The 25,312-nt window shown below is 35.1% G+C and overlaps 2 protein-coding genes and 1 long non-coding RNA gene across 6 annotated transcripts in view; 2 read left to right on the plus strand and 1 right to left on the minus strand.

The window, feature by feature from the left end:
* Positions 1 to 25,312, plus strand: part of LOC128183730 (uncharacterized) — a 555,994-nt gene that overhangs the window by 282,873 nt on the left and 247,809 nt on the right. The window lies entirely within an intron of this gene.
* Positions 1 to 25,312, minus strand: part of LOC128183731 (beta-1,3-galactosyl-O-glycosyl-glycoprotein beta-1,6-N-acetylglucosaminyltransferase-like) — a 440,095-nt gene that overhangs the window by 270,627 nt on the left and 144,156 nt on the right. The gene's annotated exons all lie outside the window — the stretch shown is intronic.
* On the plus strand, positions 10,662 to 12,022 carry LOC128183745 (uncharacterized). The gene is made up of 3 exons (XR_008243651.1): positions 10,662 to 10,933; positions 11,439 to 11,542; positions 11,641 to 12,022. It is a non-coding gene; the product is annotated as an uncharacterized LOC128183745 (long non-coding RNA).

Raw genomic sequence — 25,312 nt, forward strand, 5'->3', positions numbered from 1 at the left:
CTATCCAGAGAAATGGGGTACTCTATATGCAATACTTTGCCAAAAAATGAGTTCAACATCTGGTATTTTTTAAATAAATCACCAGAAATCAAGATCTTAGCAATATGCACACCTTTATATATTTTAAATTGATCTGCAAAAACACATCTTCCTCTCTTGAAAACTGTAGGAGGAGTTGACCGTACATTAGGGTTACCCGATATGCAATATTTTGACAAAACATAACTAAGTTTAACAGCTGGTAATTTTTAATAAACGATCAGAAATCAAAACCCTAGCCATATACACACATCTTATCTATGTCTCATTGATATGCAAAAGAACATTTTTCTATCTTGAAAATTGTAGTAGTACTTATCCGTGTATTAGGATTTCCCTATATGCAATAGTTTGCCAAAAACTCACTCAGTTCAACAGTTGGTATTTTTTGATAAATGTTTAGAAACCGAAACCCTAGCAATATGCACAACGCCCGCCATTGTCACCATTTCAATAACCGGATTTTTCCTTTGGAAAACCCGGTTAACAAGATTATCAACAGTCTCGATCAAAGTCATTATTTCATAAGTTCTATGCTCGATACATGTACAACGATGTTGTCAGCAAATACAATCTAGGTGTAATGCTGACTAACGTTTTTCATACTTGTTGTTAGGCCATTATCATTCACCGAATTGTCTACGGATTTTTTTCGATTTTCTGAGTACGACAAAGAGCACAGGGCGGGTGTGACCGGTCTGCAGGGGATGTTCATTTCTCCATGGCACCTGATCCTATCTCTCACTTTTGTAGAGGTCCGTGTTTTATGCTCCTGTTTTGTATGTTACTTTTAGACTTTTGATTTTGAATACTGTTCGTACATTCTATTATCATTAAATATTATATGTCGAAGAGAGTATGCAAAGCTTTGGCAAAATAGCCGAAATTAATTCTCACCAAACGGACATTCAGATATATCCAGAAGTCACGTGTCAAGTTTAAAAATGCAAATGTAACATTTCAGTCCGGGGGAAAAATATAAATATTTGCTACATCGCCTTCACATCAAATTTCAATACTTATACGTCGTACAATAATTACAGTAAAACCTCTAAATGTGTGTAAACAATATCTAAGACATACTTATTAGGTCATCTCTACCTGGGGCTCGTAACTTAAAGGGAACTTAAGTCTAAAACAGTTAAGAAGGAATCAGTTGCATTCGACTTAAGTCTGTAACAGGATGAGTGCTTAATTAGGACAATTTACCCAAAATAGACAGCCGGAATAACTATTGTTTATTATCCCAATTCAGCATTTGAACCAGTTTATTAATCACACATGTTACCCAAAACTGATATTCTAATATTCACCCATATCTCAGTTTTAGTTTAATTGATAAAAATGCTTACAGTGGTCATAATCAGCTGTAACATTTTTCCTTATGGTATGCAAGTGGGCTTCTGAAATGATTGTAAAAACACAATGGTGTGGGGTTTGTAACATAAAGCATGCTATAATTTTGACTTACGTATATGTCAGTAGGGACATAAGTAGTACTTGGATGGAATCCTATGGCCTCCCTAAGTCTTAACTAAGTATGTCTTATACAGTGACATAAAGCGGATTTACCAATGCCATGCTTGTGTTAAAATGAATTATTGATTTTCAATGAATTGATAATTAATAAATTTTTATGTCCTATTACATTGTTTATATAAATACAAGTGCTTGATATATTAATATTAGATAGGGGTTGAAGTAAATGTACAAACACAAAATTCAAGATAGTATAAGTACATTATATACTTATATACATTAGATATACATAAAGTTAAACATCTTCGTTTTAAGTGTTGTTAGACCTACAATATTACTTATTAGGTTTGTTACTGACTGTTTAAAGAAATTTGTGGGGTCGGTAAAGTCCATAGAAGGCGAGGCGGAGCCTAATAAGTGTTTTGTTTTGTCGAGGAACTAAAGTTTTATATGTAAACAAACAAAAAATAATATATAACAATTAAATTCTTATATTATTTCTCTAAATTTTTACCTTCTTTGTCAGTCGTTTGTTCAAACCTGGATGCCATTGTAGAATAGTAATATTACGTCATGGGCAAAGGGGGGGGTCACTCTAAATATTTTGGGGCTTAAAAATCAAAACTATGGTTGAGCGTTTGTGTAAAAAATCAGCTCAAAGAACGTTACGGTCGCCATGTTGCCGTATAAATTTTGACGCTCGCCGTGTAAAGAAATTAATAAGGCAATCACGTGACGCGATTCATCCAATGACGTCGAGACATTCTAGTCCGAGGCAAAACAATTCTTGATAAAAGAAATCAATTGTATGTTCATTTTGCTATTTATTGTGACTAGTTTTTGTGTAAGTTTTAGTAGTGTTCGAGTTGAAATACGAAGAGTACTTAAATATTTAACAAACAATTGAAATCTTCAGTTTATTGTTTTTTTCTGATTGTTTATTTATTTTATATATTTGTCACAAAAGAAGTAACAACAATTAACTGAATACGTTTCCTGAAATCCATCGCTTTGAATTGTATAAATTTGTAAGGTAAATCCATTATTTATTCATTTTATCTTGAATTATGTCTCCCCTTTCAAAGGGGAGACATATTGTTTTTGTCGACTTTCTTATTCTTCTTATTAGGGTCTTCCGTTTCCAACGGAAGACCCTCTTGTTATTCTACGGTTTCTTTTTATTATTATTCTACATTTTTCCTCTGACATTTTTCGAGAGCTATAACTCAAAAACTATTTGGTCGATTTTCACCAAATTTACAGGACTGATAGAACATAAAACGTGCTTGCGAATGTAAAATTTTGAGCTGATGACGTCACTTCCGGTTTGAGCTTTTGAGGATTTTGTGAATTTTTAAGGACCATTTTGTCCACGGAACTCCTCCGAAACTAAAGGGTATAGAAAAGTGAAACATTTAAAAATATGTAGATGAATGTCTGTAGATGATCCTCTGTATTTGACATTGTGGAAAATGCGCACGGCGCCGAAGCTCGCCCGAGGTCAAAAATTGGCACCAAAATTTTTGGCAAAATTTTAACACGTTTTGCAAAATATCTTTTAACCTGTTGATAATTTGTTAAAACATGTAATGCAAAAGTTGTTAAGATTTACACGAGCTTTTGTTTTGTTTTAATAAAAAGGGGCTGGCCCCTTTAATTAGGGGCCAGGAGGGCTCTAAAGTCTTTTAATTCTAACTCTTAACTGAGCAATAATTTGTCATTAATTATAGAAGCAAAAATGTTCATTGTACAGCTGTTTATCTACACAGTACCTTATTTTAAACATTTGTTACATAATTAGGGGTTTCAAGGGGCCAGAAGACCAACACTTTGATCATTAATATCTTAAAAAGGAGAAATATTTTGAAAGGCAATGTTGAACAAAAGTTGCTTAAAATAATGTTCTTTAGAACATGGTACCTTAAAATTTATGGTTTGTGGCCCCAGTAAGGAGTTTAAGGGTCGGCCCCTAAAACACTGTTGTCAAGATATCTCCAAATCGGTCAACAATTTCTGAACACTTATTAAACAAAATATGTTTATATTAATAAGATTTTTTATTTAATATTAAGAAAAAGGGACCAGCCCCTCAAATTAGGGGCCAAGAGCGCTCTAAAATCTTTATATAATAACTCTTTACTGAAAAATAATTTGTTATTATTTATAGAAGCAAAAATGTTCATTGTACAGCTGTTCATCTATTCTGGACCATACTAAAGTCATATGTTACATAATTAGGGGTTTGAAGGGGCCAGAAGTCCAAAACTTTGAACAATATTATCTTGAAAAGGAGAAATATTTTGAAAAACATTGTATAACAAAAGTTGCTGAAAATAATTTTGTGAACAATGTGATACCTATACATTTTTCGTTGGTGGCCCCAGTAAGGAGTTGAAGGGTCGGCCCCTAAAACACAGTTGTTCCGATATCTCTATAACGGTTAATAATTCGTGAACACTTGTTGCATAAAATATGTTTATATTTGCGAGACCTTTAATTTGATATCAAAAAAAGGGGCTGACCCTTCAAATTAGGGGCCAGGAGGGCTATGCTACAAAGTCTTTTTATAGTAACCTTTTTTAGAACGATAATTTGTTTTTAATCATAAAAGCAAAAATAAAAGCTTATTAAGTTTAATGTAAAACTGAAATCCGTTTTAAAATCGGCCGATGCATTACACAGATATAGGTGTTTGAAAATTGACTTTTCTGGAAATTTTGATTCCACATTCTTGGTAAAGAAAAGAATGTTATGTTCATAGTTTAATTAACTCGTACCTAAAATATATCGATAATTGTTAAATCGTACTTAAACACATTCGGATTTGTATTTGCTAAGTCGTTCTTGAAATTGATAATGTTATTGATAATTCGTACCTAGAATCATTTTGATTTTGTGAACTCGTACCAAAAATAATTCGAATTTTTTTTCTTTTTGTTTTATTTACTTATGTTTATTGGTTTAAGAACTCTGCTTCTTAGAGACAGTTTTAGCTTTACCTTCGACATTATCGGAAGACCCACTCGTTGCTTTGCAACGAGCTTTGCTCTAGTTCTTCTTATTCTTCTTCTTCTTATTCTTCTTCATCCAAATTTGTCCAAGCCGTAACTTAAATACCCTTTGACATTAAGACTTCAATCTTGGAACATAGGTAGATGGTATTGAGAAGGAGTGCGCCACCAAAAGTTTTGACCTTGACCTATTTTGTTCTTCAAGGTCAAGCTTTTTATAAAAAATATTGTCTGGACCATAACACAAGACTCCTTTAACATACAGACTTTAAACTTGTATCATAGATAGATGGTATATAACCTAGTTGAACCTTACCAAAATTTTTGTCCTTGACCTATTTTTTTTCATTTCACGGTCATATTAGAAAAAACTTCATTGTTCAAGTCCTGAATATACTTTGACAGAAGGACTTCAAACTTTAAACAAAGAACAATCATAATACACTTAGGTGTACTATTGAATAATATTTGACCTTGACCTTGTTTTACTCAAGGTCAAATTAAGAAAAAAATAATAAAATTTTGTCTGGGTCATAACTTTAGTACCCTTTGACATTTAGACTTCAAACTTAGAACATAGGTAGATGGTATTGAGAAGGATTGCACGCTACCAAAAGTTTTGACCTTGATATATTTTGTTCTTCAAGGTCAAGCTTTTTATAAAAAATATTGTCCGGACCATAACACAGGACTCCTTTAACATACAGACTTTAAACTTGTATCATGGATAGATGGTATATAACCTAGTTGAACCTTACCAAAATTTTTGACCTTGACTTAGAATTTTTATTTCAAGGTCATATTAGGAAAACCTTAATTGTTCAACTCCTGAATATACTTTGACAGAAGGACTTCAAACTTTGAACAAAGAACAATTATAATACACTTAGGTGTACTATTGAATAATATTTGACCTTGACCTTGTTTTACTCAAGGTCAAATTAAGAAAAAAGAAAAAAATAATAGAATTTTGTCTGGGTCATAACTTTAATACCCTTTGACATTAAGACTTCAAACTTGGAACATAGGTAGATGGTATTGAGAAGGAGTGCACGCCACCAAAAGTTTTGACCTTGACCTATTTTGTTCTTCAAGGTCAAGCTTTTAATAAAAAATATTGTCCGGACCATAACACAAGACTCCTTTAACATACAGACTTTTAACTTGTATCATGGATAGATGGTATATAACCTAGTTGAACCTTACCAAAATTTTTGACCTTGACCTATTTTTTTTATTTCAAGGTCAAATTAGAAAAAACTTCATTGTTCAACTCCTGAATATACTTTGACAGAAGGACTTCAAACTTTAAACAAAGAACAATAATAATACACTTAGGTGTACTATTGATTTATATATGACCTTGACCATGTTTTACTCAAGGTCAAATTAAGAAAAAGATGGGTCTGGGTAACATTATTCTTTTTCAATTGTTGAAATTGCCCCATATTACAATCCTTTGGGAGAAGGGGAGACATGTGTTTTTTTGTAAAAAAAAACAATACCCACTAGTTTTGTGTCTGTATTGTGTCTGCATAATCACGATTTTGGTATAGAAAAGGTTTTACTGGTATATTGAACCAATGTTAACAAAAACAGGGCATGTGCCTTGTTTATACGACAAAGAATTGAGAGCCCTGTACCTTGCTTAAAACTCCACGAATGACTCTAACATTTGGTCATTAGAAATTAATGCATTTCTAAAGAATTATAAATAATTAGGAGGAATTGAAAATTAGAATAATAAAAACAGAAAAAAGAATGTGACCAAAATTGTGACTATGATCCATTAATTCTTCCCCATCTTATATCAGAAATACTCTCATACTCTCATACGTAACACTAGCTTGTATTTATATATAAACAATATAATAAACCATTCTAATGATATATTATCAGTTCATTCAAATTCCATAAAGAAATCATTCCTTTTTTACCGTTTGACATATTAAACATAACTTTGCTAAGACATTGTTAAGTGTGCTTTAGGTTACAGTAACTGTTTAAGACAAACTAAGGTTATATTTAAGCAGGGGCTCTTAACATCAACACAGTATAGGAATTGTAGTGAAGTTTTTAATAATTTTGGAAGCGCTGTTCGTCGAGACGAGAAAACATGTAGCGCCGCGTACTGTATTTTCATTGTAGATGGAAAGTTCATAAATAAGTAATATCTGGACGGGCAGTGTCTCAATTTGTTAAAATAATGAAATTTCTATTTAGACAAAATCGTATTGGATCAAAACGGTACAAAATCTCAATAAGAAATTGAATCACAATGTAGAAAAAAATGTTTCTCATTTTCTTTGACAAAAAATACTGTTTTTTGTTGTAAAAATATTTTTCTATTATGTTAACTTTGGGACTAAAAAGTTACATGTATGAGGGAAGCCATTCATTCATCGAAACTAACGTTTTTTTCTGACCATACCTCGATAATGTTTACTGTACGCATAGCTCTTGTCTGTACGGATAGCTCTGATTCGCAGTTATACAACTGTACGCGTAGCTCCAAACAATACAATGAACTATTATACATTCAGGTCCCTACTGTTGTGCGAAAACTAACACTACGATTGCCAAATCTAAATCAATCGTGGAATATCTGTATAATTTAGACTTAGGTACGAGGTGATGCGAGTCGATAGTCCTTATGCTATTTATTGAGCTTTGAAACAGTTAGGTCCAAATATATATAATTCAGGTGATGCAATCCATCACGATCTCATTGCCCGTTTAGATACCACAAAAAATGTTTCGATGAAATTGCCCACATTATTATTTCGAACGTGAGTACAATCTGATCCGAACATCACAACACGAGTCCCCGATTCGTGTTCGTGCATATAATACATGTATGTAACAATACGCTCATTACGAACTGATGTCCTCTGTTGCGATGGGACATAATAATAGCAACAATTCTTTTAACTATCAAGATGGAAGATGACCATGATTTGAAAGTAAAATTAGACCCCGAAGGCCATATCTACATGTATAAAGGCCGAATTACCATATTGACAAATATCAACAGTCCTGATCGCACCGACAGACCTCAAGATTCGTTGATACGATTTTTACGATTAAGACAGCGATCGTAATGATGAATGAAGTTTGTATTTTCATTTTTCTATGCCGCAGGCGCACTATTCAGATTGAAATATGATCTTTATTAATGACAGTTGTATTGCACCGTATTGGTTGAATTTATTGTAAGCTTACTTGTTGATGGACTGATCAGGAGACGGAATGGATCGCAAAATAATTTTACCGATGAGGTTCAATGAAACGTCCAGCTGATGCGACAGACTAAGATAAATAAAAGATGGTGGCGATGTGTACGTTGTGTATTATTAAGTAGACAGTTTTTATTTTTTAATCAGGTGCATGTGCTAAATGCCTAGGGGTTTTTTTCTTGAGCACAATACTGAACATTTCAGCAGTTTTTTTGCAATTAACAATTGTTTGCGTAGACGTCGCAGAGAAAACATGTTGATGTGTTGCAATAATTGGTTTAAAAAGTTTATGTGAATGAAATGATAATTCTCAAAACCCGGATGTTTGTGGGTCATACTCGAAGGTCATTTTGCCTACCTTAACAATATTACACACATAAAGGTATCACAACACTATTTTTACGAAGGTTCACAAACATGGCCGAGGGAAAATAATTCCCGAATTCACCTTCATTTTTAGGAGTTTACCGCCAGCGACAGGGACTGTACTTTTTATGAGATGAAAAACAACGTGTAAAGTGCCTGATTTTCCAACCTTTGTAAAAATACGATGTCACTTGAATTATTGATGCCACTTGTTTCGGCAGGGGGGTGAAAGGGCTCGGACATGATTTTCAAGCACATGTGTAACTTTGATGTAAACAAACTCTCGTGCCTTTGTGGATGGCTGTGTGTTTTTTGCTACTAAATTGGTTAGGAACAAATGTTTTAAAAGTTGTAAAGAGGAATTTTCCCAGACGTTTGTTTTAAACTCGTACCAGCTGCAGTATCTAAAGTTGCGTAATTGTGGTAAGAATATATAGTAAAATTAATAGAGGTGTGCAACCTGAAACAAATCCGTATGTAAAAGTTCTCTCTTATATTCATCTTTTTAAAAATATGCCTTCGGTGTTCTTGCAATTCCTGTTTGCCCCCTCCCTCCTCCAATCTTTGAAAAAAAAATGCAACGTATCTGTGACAAAAACCTAGTTTTACTTGATTTCACGAAGAGTCCCTCACCCTTTCAAAGGATGTTTGCATATTGAATATTATTATCCCCTCGCACAACTTGTTGCGAGGGGAATATAACATCGCTGCTCTCTCTCTCACGTGTGTGTGTGTGTGTGTGTGTGTGTGTGTGTGTGTGTGTGTGTGTGTGTGTGTGTGTGTGTGTGTGTGTGTGTGTGTGTGTGTGATAAAAGGACAAACTCTATTGATTTCCAAGTCAATTGATTCAATATTTTAAGTTATCCTATAAAAGCGAAGCTGAAACATGAATTTTATGTACGACTTGACAATTGACCATTCCGGTAATTTGGAGGATAAAACGTACGGTCAACTAGGACCCCAGGTCACCTGCTTATTCACAACTACCAAATCTGTGCACTCCGCTACAAAATGTAGTTCATTACAATCGCAAAGTGAAAGTAGAATAACTAGTGCCACTACTTAGCCTTTAGAAATGATATACAACAGGCAGAAATATTTTTTTAAAGAATACCCCTCCAAGTATTGGAAATGCACTATAGAGGATAAAAACATTCAACATTGACTGTTATTTGAAAGATATATGATATACGTTATATAGACATAAGGTGACCTGTGGTCCCCCTAAGGATATATAAGTTAAATGCAACACAAAATCCTCCTCATTAAAATATTAAAGTACTTCACCTTCTTACTCTGTATACGTAGGTGTAGCCTGTAGAAAGATGTAGCCCCCCCCCCCCCCCCCCAGCCACCCACCCATAAACTTTTACTGATACTTTAATGTAATGGTAAAATGATTTGATAATAAATTACATTAGATGACCTCTGGTTTCCGTAATGGATGCATGCCAAAACAGTTTTGTATAAAAAAAATATCTGACATTTTCGAGCCCGTTAGTGATGAGAACTGTGTGATATATTTTTTTTTTCATACAGAGCTGTTTTCGGCATACATCGTACGTAAAACACTGCTATTGAATTTCATTGTTGATTTACCTGAGACAGTCTGATTTTGAAGGATATCAGTACTGTAACCACGAGTAACGGTCTTATTTTAAGAAGCTCACTAATATCGGACTGTACATGTAAAATTTTAGACTGCTGGAACAAAGGAATGACATCAAATTTGTGTTCTAACTAAAGATGCATCATACAACAAAAGCCAACTTAATAAACCTTATGCTCTAGCTAACATCTGGTCTCTTTATTGTCATTACGGAGTAGGTGTTCCACTGTCTACAGGTGTTGCATGAGGGTTGGAGTTCACCACTTCCCTCCTCCCCCCTCCCTCTGTTCCACCTACCACTTCCCTGGACCGGATTTTAACTCATCAAATTAAAAAAAAATATTTAAATTGCTAAAATAAACATAGTAAATACGGACCTATTGTGAATTGCATCTGAGAAATAAATGAAGACGAGCAAATCGTCACCCCTCTACCCCCCCCCCCCCCTTAACTTCCTTTGACGACATAAAATAAGGAATAAATGTGATCGAAATGTGTACTGTTTTTGCTTATTTATAAAATCAAAGTCTGAAATTTTGTGTTCAGTAGATTTTTAACCTGTTGTCTCCTTAAAAGTTATGCAATCTCTGATCTCCCCAATGATGTACAATATATGGCGAACTCTGGTTTACGTATTTATTATCATCTTTATGTGACACCTGTTCCCTCTAACAATTATGTTCTTCCTAATAAATAATATAAATATAGTGCATGATTTTCGTCTTGTAAAATGACATAAGATAACCTCTGGTATCCGTATTGATTTTCAAAATATTACATTGATTTAGAAGCTAAGGTGACCTCTGGTCTCCTAAGGCTGTTTAAAATTAATTCTACGTTTAACGTAACCCGCGCGCGTAGGTTTCGGCGAAATTGTTGTTTTGAAAAAACAAACAAATCCGGATTTGAAAAAGTTGTTCCGGTTTGGGTTTTCATTCAGCGACTGAATTCTACATCCTGTATGAGAGAAAAAACATGCTCAAAGACAGCATTGAGGTATTCAGTTTTCACAATACGAAGAACACGACAGTCTATGCCACTATCAAAGTAAAAAACCCAACAATAATGGATCAGACAAACACATGATCGAAGTTGGCAGTAAAAATCTGATTCGAGATTGTTTAATGTCGGTTGTCAAGTCACAGAGCCTGAACCATGCTGAACCAACTTCCGCCCAAAAAGGCAAAAACGAGGTTTGTTGTATATATTTATTTAAGTGATCCATCAGCAACTGAAATGACTACCCATCTTATTTAACAAAAACTCAGAATGTGTACGGTTAAGTTATTTTTGCATTTTTTTAAGAAGGGGAAAGCTTAGTAATTTCTTACCACCGCTCTACTGAAAAGATATAAAAAGAGTTTTAAAAATTATACCTTTTACCCTTCAATATTAGCTTCAAGATGTGATAAATTTGTTCCTTTTTAACTTTTGTTCAATTTCAAAGGTGAATGACCCTATAAAATCATACAAAGATTTCAGTGTTCAAACTACATGTGTACCAATATTTGGTTTTAAATATAATAATTGTGGATGTAATACCTTGAAGTGAAGCAATGCAATAAATCAGCATAATTTACTGATTTAGATAAGAGTTTTGACATGATAATGACTGCAAATCCCTTTCATTTGAAATGTATCTACATTTTTAATAACATTTTCAGGAATAATAATTCATTTATTCACAATATATAATAGGAAGAAACTAACAGGTGGCCCAGCTAAAGTGGAAGAACGGAGAGAAGTGGAATACACTTGTAGGGTGGCATTTATTTTAAGAACACCGTCTTGAGTTCTTAGAAGTAGGTACAGTGAATCTTACAACACAACTCTGATATGTTAAATTTTAAAATGTGTCATTATGAAAATGTATGACATAATATCATTATTTTGATTGTAGATAATCTGTGAATCACATGTGTTGTGCAACATTTTCCCTGAAAAGAAAAAGTTTTCCCTCTGTTGCTATGTTGATGTAAATCCATTGGATGTACCACTTGATGTGCTTGCAAGTCACTCCACTTCTCGTCCAGTATACATGATGTACCCACAGAAAGGATATAAACATAAATTACACAAAAGAATATGCTTTGAAAGTGCAAAAATTAACATTGACTGAATCCTACCATATGTATTATATGACAGTGTTGATGTATTGATAACTGAATGGGTGACTTTCAATAAATACACACTTGTTTGAAATTTTTGTTTGTTTATTTTTTTCCTCCCTCCCTCGTAGGTTTTAAATTTTCATGTTACGTTAAACGTAGAATTAATTTTAAACAGCCAAATAGACATTGGTTTCTTTACAGTGGATGAATTCTGCATGATAATTCTCCATCTTGTAAAAGAAGGTGGCCTCTGGTCTTTGTGTTGATTAACAATTTACTACAATAATTTAGGTCTAAAGGTGACCTCTCATCTCCTTATTGATAATTCATAAAATTTTATCCCTAGTCTCTCTACCGTGGATTACTTTGGTCTCTCTACAGTGGATTACTTTGGTATCTCCACGTTATAAAATGAAATAAGGTGACCTCTGATCTCCTTCTTAATTAACAAAAATATTACGACACTTATCCAAGACCTAAAACGAACTCTGGTTTACTTACAATAGATGATATTCTATGATTCTTCATCTTGTAAAATAACATTAACAGATCTCTGATCACCGTATTGATTTACAGAATTAATAATTACTACATCAATTTAGAGCATAAGGTGACCTTTGGTCTCCTTTTGGATATTCCACTTAAGGTGACCTTTGGGTCCCCTACAGTAGATGACTTTTTTAAATCTCGATCTTGTAAAATGACATTTAGTGACCTCTGGTCTTCGTTATTAGTTAACAAAAATATAACGACATAGATCGATTACCAAAGGTGACCTTTGGTTTTCCTACAGTGGATGGCTTGTTGGGAATCTCCATCTTTTAAAATGACATTATCTGACCCCTGGTTAACGTATTGATCTTTGAATTAAATCTTAACCTTTTTGAAGCTAAGGTGACCTCTAAATTCCTTTTGTATATTCCTCTTATAATGATCACTTGGTTTCTCAACAGTAAATGTCTTCAGGTAAATGTCTATCTTGGAAAAGAATGTGACATCTGGTGTTCGTATTTATCAACAAACTATTACATTGATTTTGGACATATCGGGAACTATCATCTTGAAATTCCATTCAAGCTGACTCATGATCTAACAAATGGATGACATCTATTGAGTATACATTTTGTTTAATGACATTTGGGGACCTTTGGTCTCCTATTGATAAACAAAATTATTACTACATTAATGTAGGACATAAGAGGACCTCATGACTCCTCATGGATATTTTACTAAATGTGACCTCTGCTCTCCCTACAGTAAATGACGTATTTGAATCTACATCTTGTAAAATGACATTAGGTGACCCCTGATTTCCGTTATTAATGGACAAGATTATAACGACAGACATCGCTTTCCAAAAGTGACCTTTAGTGGATGGCTTCTAGGGATATCCATCTTGTTATGACATAAGCTGACCGTTTCTATATCAAAATTACTTTATTGATGAAGGACCTGAGATGACCTCTGGTCTCCTTGTGCATATTTCTACTTCAGGTGACCCCTGATCTATCTACCATGGCTGAATACCTATCATGTAAATGACATAATGTGACCTCTGGTCTCCCTATAGATAAGGAAAATAATCATTTAATTGATATGGGACATGAACTGACCTCTGGTCTCCTTATGGGTGTTTCTGTAAATGACATACGTTGACATCTGGACTTAGAAAATTAAAACTACATTGTCTTTAGACCCAGTTTGACGTCTGGTAGTGTTTTAGATATTCACTTAGGGTGATCCCTGGTCTTCCCACTGTAGATGGGTTTGGTAAATCTTTACCTTGTATATTGATATTTTGTTAAAACTATGGTCTCCATATTGAATCAAAGAATTGCAACGTCAATCTTAAACTATTGTTGACCTCTGGTCCTCTTATTTTTTACTTAAGACGACCCCTGGTCACCCTACCGTGAATAACCTTAGTGAATCTCCATCTTGTAAAAACATCTGAGGTAACACTAGGTAGTCAAAGAATGGATGAAGACTGCTTAATCTCCATCTGCAAAATGCATCTGCCGACCTCCAGTTTCGTATTGATTTACAAAATCACTACGACAGTAGTGTAGGAAATACATGTAAGGAAGTGTCTTCTCTTTCTCTCATGATATTTCAATTACTACAGTGGATGACCGGTAGCTCTCAATCCTGTAAAATGACATAAGGAGACCCCTGGTTACCCTACAGTAGCGTAAAATGACATAAGGTTCACAAAATCATAACGACATTTATGTCGTAAATACATGTAGGAAGGTGACTTCTCTTTCTCTCATGATATTTCTGTTAAGGTGACCCCTGTTAACCCTACAGTGGATGACCAGTAACTATCAATCCTGTAAAATGACATAAGGTGACCCCTGGTCACCCTACAATGGATGACCAATGACTCTCCATAGTGTAAACTGACATAAGGTAACCCGTGGTCACGATTCAGTGGATGACTGGTGACTGTTTGTCCTGTAAAATGACATAGGGTGACCCCTGGTCACCCTACAGCAAATGACCAGTGACTCTCTATATTGTAAAATGACATAAGGGGACTCCTAGTCACCCTACAGTGGATGACCGGTCACTCTCCATATTGTAAAATGACATAAGGTGACCCCTAGGCACCCTTCAGTGGATGACTGGTTACTCTCTATTCTGTAAAACGACATAAGGTGACCCCTGGCCACCCTATAGTAAATGACTGCATGGTGACTCTCTATATTGTAAAATGACATAAGGTGACCCCTGGGCACCTTACAGTGGATGACCGGTCACTCTCCATAGTGTAAAATGACATAAGGTGACCCCTGGGCACCCTACAGTGATGACTGGTGACTCTCTATCCTTAAATATGACATAAGGTGATCCATTGTCTCCGTGTTGATATAAAGAATTAATAAAACAGTGATAAAAAAAAATCTAGGTTACCTATGGTCCCCTTAGGCATATTTCAATTAAGGTTACCCCTGGTCTCCATACGTCGGATGGCTTTGGTATATCTTCACCTTGTATATTGAAATATTTGTTAAATCTGGTCTCCGTAATGACTCAAAGAATAACAACATCAATCTAAAACATTGATGACGTCACTTATTCATTTTTCACTTAAAGTGACCTGTGGTTATCCTACAGTGAATAACCTTAGTGAATCTTCATCTTGTAAAATGATCTGAGGTAACACCAGGTAGTCAAAGAATGGATGAAGACAAATTAATCTCCATCTGCAAAATACATCAGCCGACTTCCAGTTTCCGTATATATTGATTTACAAAATCATCACTACATTTGCGTAGGAAATACATGTAATGAGGTGACTTCTCTTTCTCTCAAGATATTCCACTTAAGGTGACCCCTGGGCACCCTACAATGGATGACCGGTCACTTTCAATCGTGTAAAATGACATAAGGTTCACAAAATCATAACGACATTTGTGTGGGAAATACATGTTAGGAGGTGACTTCTCTTTCTCTCATGATATTTCTGTTAAGGTGACCCCTGGTCACCCTACAGTGGATAACCGGTAACTCCCCATAGTGTAAAATGACATAAGGTGACCCCTGGTCACCCTACAGTGGATGACCGGTAACTCTCCATTGTGCAAAATGACATAAGGTGACCCGTGGACACCCTTCAATGGATGACTGGTGACTCTCCATTCTGTAAAATGACCAAAAAGGTGACCCCTGGTCACCCTACAGTGAATGACCGGTGACTCTCTTTATTGTAAAATGACATAAGGGACCCCTAGTCACCCTACAGTGGATGACCGGTCCCTCTCCATCGTGTAAAATGACATAAGGTTTACATAATCATAACGACATTTGTGTGGTAAATACATGTAAGGAGGTGACTTCTCTTTCTCTCATGATATTTCTGTTAAGGTGACCCCTGGTCACCCTACAGTGGATAACCAGTAACTCCCCATAGTGTAAAATGACATAAGGTGACCCCTGGTCACCCTACAGTGGATGACCGGTAACTCTCCATTGTGCAAAATGACATAAGGTGACCCGTGGACACCCTTCAATGGATGACTGGTGACTCTCCATTCTGTAAAATGACCAAAAAGGTGACCCCTGGTCACCCTACAGTGAATGACCGGTGACTCTCTTTATTGTAAAATGACATAAGGGACCCTTAGTCACCCTACAGTGGATGACCGGTCCCTCTCCATCGTGTAAAATGACATAAGGTTTACATAATCATAACGACATTTGTGTGGTAAATACATGTAAGGAGGTGACTTCTCTTTCTCTCATGATATTTCTGTTAAGGTGACCCCTGGTCACCCTACTGTGGATGACCAGTAACTCCCCATAGTGTTAAATGACATAAGGTGACCCCTGGTCACCCTACAGTGAATGACCGGTGACTCTCTATATTGTAAAATGACATAAGGGTACCCGTGGACCCCCTTCAGTGGATGACTAATGACTCACCATCCTGTAAAGTAACATAAGGTGACCCCTGGTCACCCTAGAGTAGATGACCGGTGACTCTCACCTTATGTCATATAACATGATGGAGAGTCACCAGTAATCCACAGTAGGGTGCTCACAGGTCACCTTATATCATTTTGGAGAGTCACCGGTCATCCTCTGTAGGGTGACCAGGGGTCCACGTATATCATTTTACACGATGGAGAGTCACCGGTCATCCACTGTAGAATGATCAGGGGTCACCTTATATCCTTTAACACGATGGAGAGTCACCGGTCATCCACGGAAAAGTTACCAGGGGTCCCCGTATGTCATTTTACACGGTTGAGAGTCACCGGTCATCCACTGTAGGGTGACCAGGGGTAACCTTATGTCATTTAACACAATGAAGAGTCACCGGTTATCCTCTGTAGGGTGACCAGGGGTAACCTTATATCATTTTACACGATGGAGAGTCACCGTTCATCCTTTGTAAGGTGACTAGGGGGTCCCCGGTCATTCACTGTAGGATGCCCTTATATCATTTTACACGATGGAGAGTCATCGGTTATCCTCTGCAGGGTGGCCAGGAGTCACTTTATGTCATTTTAAACTTTGGAGAAACACTGGCCGTCCACTGCAGGGTGACCAGTGGTCACCTTTTGTCATTTTACAGGATGGAGAGTCACTGGTCATCCACTGTAAGGTGACCAGGGGTCACCTTATATCATTTTACACAATGGATAGTCACCGGTCATCCAGGGGTGACCAGGGTGTCCGTTTGACATTTAACACGATGCAGAGTCACCGGTCATCCTTTGTAGGGTGACCAGCGGTCCCCGTATGTCAGTTTACATGATGGAATCCACCAGTCATCCACTGAAGGGTGACCAGGGGTGTCCGTATGTCATTTAACACGATGCAGAGTCACCGGTCATCCTTTGTAGGGTGACCAGCGGTCCCCGTATGTCAGTTTACATGATGGAATCCACCAGTCATCCACTGAAGGGTGCCCACGGGTCACCTTATGTAATTTCACACAATGGAGATTCACTGGTCATCAACTGCAGTGTGACCAGAGGTCACCTTATGTCATTTTACACGATGGAGAGACACTGGTCATCAACTGTAGGGTGAACAGGGGTCACCTTAAGTCATTTTACACGATGGAGAGTCATCGGTCATCCTCTGTAGGGTGACAAGTTGTCATCTTATGTCATTTTACGTTATGGAGAGTCATCGGTCATCCTCTGGAGGATGATCGGTGACTCTCCATTGTGTAAAATGACATACGGGGACCCCTGGTCACCCTACAGTGGGTGACCGGTGACTCTCCATTGTGGAAAATGATATAAGGTGACCTATGGGCACCCTGCAGTGGATAACTGGAGACTCTCAATCCTATTATATGACATAAGGTGACCCGAGATCTCCGTATTGATATAAAGAATTAATACAACAGTAATAAAAAAAAAATTAGGTTACCTCTGATCCCCCTAGGCATTTTTCAATTATTCATCGTGTATAATGACATACGGGGACCCCTGGTCACCCTACAGTGGTTGACCGGTGAGTGACTCTTCATTGTAAAATAATGATATAGGTGACCTGTGGGCACCCTGCAGTGGATAACTGGTGACTCTCCATCCTGTTATATGACATAAGATGACCCGAGATCTCCGTATTGATATAAAAAATTAATACAACAGTTATAGATAAAACTTAGGTTACCTCTGGTCCCCCTAGGCATATTTCAATTAAAGGGGCATGGTCACGTTTTTGGTCAAATTCTATTTTTCTATTTTTATTATTTAGAATGCTTTAGACATGCATTACCAATCATCAAATGAAATTTGAGAGTCATTCGTAGAGTTGAAAGCAAGATACAGAGCTGAGAATTCTTTGTAATGGAAACAACGCTCGTGTCCTGTTTTTGTTTACATAGGTTCAATATACGAGTAAAAAAAATTGTAAACCTGATTTGTCTATCTTTTATTTATTTTAAGCATAAATAAACAGTTTCTAACGTTAAACACATTCATTTGAGGTCTAAAATTGGAATTTTCACTTTAACATTTAAAATATAAACAAACGCTTAGTTTACTTTGCAAAAAAGTTCAAGCTCTGTAACTTGCTCACAATTTAACAAATTACACTCAAATTTCGGTTGCTTATTAAGAATGCCTTACTGAAGCATTGTAAATATTATAATAGGAGAGGTGACCATGCCACTATAAGGTAACCTCTGCCTTTGGTAAATCTTCACCTTGTATATTATAATATTTATTAAATCAGATCTCAATATTGACTCAAAAAATTACAACATCAATCTAAAACCATTGGTGACGTCACTTATTCTTTTTTTACCTAAGGTGACCTATGGTTATCCCACAGTGAATAACCTTAGTGAATCTCCATCTTGTAAAATAATCTGAGGTAACACCAGGTAGTCAATGAATGGATGAAGACTGATTAATCTCCAATTTGCAAAATGCATCAAATGACCGGTGACCCCATACTATAAAATGACATAAGGTGACCTCTGGTCTCCCTATAGATAAAAATTATTACTCCATTGATTTCAGACCCACGTTGACCTCTAGTCTCCTTGTGAATGTAATTTGATATTTAGCGTTCTTAAAGTGATTGACTTTTTGTGAATATCCATCTTCAAAACTACATTAAGGTGACCTTTGGTCTCTCTATAGATTCACAAATTATTACTTCATTGATCTAGGACCTAAGATGGCCTCTGGTGTAATTTTGAATAGTTTACTTAAAGTGACCCATACTCTTTAGACTAAAAAATTATTTTATTGGTTAAAGACTTAAGCTTACCTCTGGTCTCCTAATGGATATTCCACTTAAGAGGACCCCTTGTCTTCCTACAGTGGCTGAATTATGTTGAAGCTCTCCACCTTGTAACATCTTGTACAATGACATAAGATGAACTCTGATCTCCCTATAGGTGAACAGCATTTTTATTTGATTGATTTAATACCAAAGGTGACCTCTAGGCGCCTTACAGTGGCTGACTTCTAGTGAACCTCTATCTTCTAAAATGACAAAATGTGATCCCTGGTCTTCCTATAAATTATTAAAATTATAACAACATTGATAACGGACCTATAGTGACCTCTGGTCTTCCTTTGGATAATCCATTTAAAGTGACCCCTGAATTCTCTACAGTGGATGCCTTCTGGTGCAGCGTCCTTTACACATTTTTTTAAAGATAGAGTTGGGTGGTGATCGTTAAAGCATCAGATTTACCTTAAATTTTAGAAATTATGTTTGAAAGGGACATGGTCACGATTTTAATCAACTTATATTTTTCTGTTTTTATCATTCATAATGCTTTAGGAATGCGTTTCTAGTGATCAAGTGAAAATTGAGAGCAAGTCGTGGAGTTATAACCAAGATACAGGGCTCACAATTGCTTCTCATGTAAACAAGGCTCGTACCCTGTTTTTGTTTACATAGGTTCAATATACCAGTAAAATAATCTTTTTTTACGGTGATTTGTCTGACAATTTATTGATTTTAAGCATATAAAAACAGTTCCTAACGTTTAACACATTCATTTTAGCTCAAAAAATGGAATTTTTACTTCAACATTCAAAATGTAAACAAAAGTTATGTTATTAAAGCAAAAAATTGCAAGCTGTGTAACTCGCTTATAACTCAACGAATGTCTCTCAAATTTTAAATGACTATTAAAAATGCCTTAGTTAAGCATTGTAAACATTAAGATCGAGAAAGTAATTTTTGACCAAAATCGTGACCATACCCCTTTAAGTTATAAACTTTTATTTGGTCAAGAAAAATTCCATATATATAACCTGGTATATATATTAGATATATATATATATATATATATATATATATATATATATATATATATATATATATATATATATATATATATAACCCTAAAAAGTTGAATATTTTACTATATCTTTTTGTAGAATTTTATTATAAAGGAGATCAATATAATATAAAAATGGTCACGATCATCGAACCTCCTTAATATGTGACCTCCCATCTCCCTATAGATTAACAAAAAATTATTTCTTCAGTGATCTAGGACCAAAGATGAACTCTGGTGTCATTATAAATGGTTCACTTTAGATTAACAAAATTATTTAATTGGTTACCTAAGGTTACCTCTGTTCTATTTATTGGTGTTCGAAGTAAGGTGACCACTAGTCTCCCTACAGTTGCTTCTGGTGAATTAATCTCTATCTTCAAAAATGCATAAAGGTCAGACCTCTTGTCTCCTTTTGGATATTTCACTTAATGTGATCAATGGTCTCCCTATATAGACTATTAAGGTTATTATTTTATTGATAAAGGACCTTAGGTGACGTTGGGTCTCCTTATTGAAGTTCTACTTAAGGTTAAGGTAGTCTCCTACAGTGGCCAACTTTTAGTGATTATCCATCTTCAAAAATGGCATTAGGTGAACTTTGTCTTCCAATATATCACTAAAATTATAACAACACTTGATTCAGGACCTAAGGTTATCTCTATTGATATCGTATTTATAATGATCGCTTGTTTCTCTACAGTGAATGGCTTCTGGTGAATCTGTATCCTTAAAAAATCTATAAAGGTGACCTTAGGCACGTAGCATCTTTTTTGAAAGTGGGGGGGGGGGGGGGGGCAGACTCATCCAAAAAATCTTAAAAATTTTGACAAGCCAAAAAAAAAAGTTCCCCAAAGTTTTCAAAATCCTAATCCGTAGGGGAGCCCCCCCCCCCCCCCCCCCCCAATGCTACGTGCCTGGACCTCTAATTTCCCTATAGATTAATAGAATTCATAGGTCCTAATATAATATGACATCTAGGCATATTATGAATATTTCACTTAAAGTGACACCTGCTCTATTAATTACCAAAATTATTTTTTTTCTCTTCATATTTAGGGCCTAAGGTAACCTCTGGTCTCAAACGAACATTCCACTTAATTTAACCCCCGGTCTCTCTAAAATGACTGACTTCCAGTAAATAATAATCTTGTAAAATGCCATAAGATAACCGGATGACATCTACCCATTGATATTACACATTAGGTGACCCCTGGTCTCCCTACAGTGGATCACTTCTGATGAATCTCAATATTGTAAAACTGACACTAGGCAGATGTTAGGTAACTTTTGTTTCCGTATTGATTAACAAAATGATTAAGACATTGTTTTAGGACGTAAGGTGACCTGTGGTCTCCCTATGGATATAGAAAAAAAGAAAGTAGATTTACATTCTTATCTTCATTTGTAAAAGAGTTCCATAAGTGCTCATTAATACACTCATTTTGGAGAACTATTTTCGGGTGACCCAAGGTCCTAATTGAGCTTACGTTTTATCCTTCCGCTAAAAGCAGTATTTTTATGTACCACTTTAAGTAAATCGCTACCGCATGCAGTTCAAATCAACAACTTGATAATTTTTTTTTACAATTTTAATCTATTAAAGGTAAAAAACCAAACGTTTTGTAGCATTGGAGCGTTAGAAGATTGCCCATAGGTAAAAGTTGAAGCGGGCAAGAAATTAAAGTCATCCGATTGACATCGAAACAAGCAGCTGACTTTCAGACAAAATTTCCCATATTACTTACAATAGAACTAGTCCAAAATTCAGAGCAAACTTTGACAGATTTTTACGCGAAGATTGTCTCATATTAATGATAGCTGTATATCTCCTACTATGGGTTGACATACCACAAGGAACTAAAATTGTTCAGCAGAGCAGACTACAGATCGCTAAATCTTTAGCTACGCTTCATATTACATACGGATCGTTTATGTATCCTTATATAAAAATGAATGTCACTTAATGAATCTTAATTATTTGACTTTAAAGAATATGTGTACATGTGTTGAGTTTCTGCTAGGAATAGGAAAACTGTGCAACCACGTACATGTAACCCCCTCCCCCTCTCCCCCAATTTATACACCACAAAGCTTGTGGATGAGGATAAAATAGATATTATAAATTCGAAGTAGTGTTTAGAAATACTTGTGTCATATTTATTTTGATCTGATAAATTTTGATCTGAAAAATGTACATGTATTTTCCTAAATAATGCATTTTCCCTTACAACAAGTCATGTCGCGAGGGGATGCTCCGCTTTGCGGTGCCCTTGTTCCATAAATATCTTGCTTTTCGTAACATTCAAAATACATGTAAATTATCTTCTTTATTATCTATTAACGTAAACTCCCATACTAAGAATATTAAGACTATTTGCATCAGTATCTTTACCTGCAAGGCGTAGGGATATCAAAGATAATTTCCTTAAAGATGCACTCCCATACATATACATGTAGCTGATGACTATTTTGAATTCATGCTTGAAATGAATGGTGATTCCGCCTTAAATGGTGTTGAAAACAATCGATTAAAAAATAAATGTAAGTGGTATGGCCCCTACATCATCAGCATTGTAAAATAAGTTAACTCAGTTCTTCGCTCAAATCCTTTTTTGGCTATAATATTGCATATAGAGTACCCCATTTCTCTGTATAGGTAGTGTTCATCAATTCAGGGTTGACAAATGGATTATTAATTCTGTTCACACAAAAGAAAACCCTGTTTGCTGTCATATTGACAGCTTTTCTCTTGTAAAACACATAAACTAACAATATATTGTGAAATTCAATACTGTGGTGCAGCCTGAAATTCTCTGGAGATAACTAACATCATGCACCAAACACCAAATGACAACGAGCACCTAAATTAGGGGTGTTGCTAAAACGCGGAACGGAAAACGGAACGGAAAGCGGAACGGAATAGAAAATATCATCACGTTTATCGCTTAAAAAGGGTATAGACTGGCCAAAAACGATTTACTTTGTATCTTTTATTTATATCTAATGAATGATTATCAACATGTTGTTATCTTATTAATATTCATATGAATGTCTATCAATTATAGCATTGTATTCATTCGGCTTTAGTTGAGTACGAAACGGAAAAATCAAATGTATACGAATTGTGAAACATTAACATGATTAAACGAGCAAATTAGGTATAACTTTTTACTTATTTTTCTTATATGGTATTGCTGGCATATCAGCGTAACGTACGCAGTTAGTAAAAGCGTTTTATTCGTGTTTTGAGTATTTTTATATTTCAAATATGATGTACATGTATATACTTACATCAAAATTGAATTTTCGGTGTTCTAGACGATCTTTTTTCATACAGACGATACAGTATCATTGAGATGGAAGAAAAAAACCGTAGGACTGACGACATTAAACATTAAAATACAGTAAACATTAAAATACCCGGTAATTTGTGAAACTAGTATTTTTAGCAATGCAATTTTGTTTACGTTTGCATTACTAAGCAGTTGTTTATTCCAGCAGCTATATACATATGATCCGAATAGAGAGCTCTAGACGTTGTCTGGTTTGATTTTCCGATTATATATTGGGACTTATGATAGTCTGTCGATCTCAAAATATTCATGCAGCACATTTGGACGATTTATAATGGAAAGTGTTTACATCTTTTCTCCATTTGGAAGTCACTCAGAAGACCTTGCACAATTTTTCAACACTATCATCCGGGTCTGTTGAAATGCAAAACCCCGTAGACGTCTTTATTTTTAGCCGTGTATTTATACCAGCTGATAAGCTAGAGAGGACGTTTTAAAGAAAGAATAATGAGAATGTTTAATGCTTCTAAAAGAGAATCGCTTGAACCCTGAGGTATATATAAATATACAGCAAAAAGTGAATCGAGGATATTTTGGGACAGAATATAGTGGTCAATGCATGTACTGTTAGTTTTGAGGAAATAAATATTCTTGAATAAATAATCTAATACTGCTAATCTTTCAAAAAAAAATTAAAAAGGTACATAAAGTATATCGTTTTAGCATGATTAACAAATCTATGAGGTAAATAACATTAGATAAGATTTTCCGTTTTCCCTTCCGTTCCGTTTTCCGTAAATTAGGGATTTGTTAACTTCTAACATCCTTTGAGCCATATAGTTTTTCTCATATTATATGTGATGATTACAATATGTACATGTATTGGGTTATTTTCATTTTTTTATTGGGGGTAGGGGGGGGGGGGGTCCAACAACAATTGTTAAAAACTTATCTAAAAAAAAGTCCCTTTATACAATTATCATTAATTTTGTTTAGACAATTTATCATCTGAAACCAATCTTCTTTAAACAAAATTCTCAATGCTTTTAACAGCACTACCCGTACAGTAGAATTACAATGCTTTTGGGCTACCCATACAGTATGAAATAATCACATTTTGCTGGTGCTTTTTCTACTTTTATTTGCATTAGCATCAGAAGCAAGGTCGGGTTTTTCTCTTAAGATAAATAACTCTTACATGTCCGCAAATCAATTGTAATAATTGTATTCTGTATATGAATAAGATTTCAATCTTGAAGTGTGACCCTGGATATTGATTATAAAAATGTTCATTTGAAAATCGTATAGCATAAAAAATATAATATACAACTTTTATACTTTTGCCAGTTTATTACCGTAACGTATTGAATTGTTCCAGAAGAATTTTTAATCTATTGATCCATTCGTTTAATTAGAATTACACTGAAACTGTCTTTAAGGACGACGTTTACTTAGACTGAAAAAAAATTCCACTGATGATAATGAAAAACCAACTATTGTGTGTTATAGACCTTACATGGTAGTGTTATTCTTCACTTTCAAAAAAGTAGGTCAATGACCTACTTTTTGAGTTAATGACCATTGAATATTTTTTGAAAATTCAAGAAAAATCCATAGAAATTTTACACTATGATTCAGATTTTTTTAATTGTGAAAATAAAAAAAATTTGCTTAACTCTTTAACAAATGAAATAAAGTTTATGAATGGTAGTGACATTAAATAGATACAAAGCATTAAGTTTTCATTAACAATTTTTATAGATATTCTAGTCCGAATTTCCTCTATCAGTTTTCAAATTACGACCCATTTTTGGATTCAATATAACAAAAAACTGAATGATGATAATGCTAAAACATTTATTGTATTAAACTGAGTATATTGACCTTTCTCTG

The sequence above is a fragment of the Crassostrea angulata genome, chromosome 5, assembly GCF_025612915.1.
Source record: "Crassostrea angulata isolate pt1a10 chromosome 5, ASM2561291v2, whole genome shotgun sequence".
Lineage (NCBI taxonomy): Eukaryota > Metazoa > Mollusca > Bivalvia > Ostreida > Ostreidae > Magallana > Magallana angulata.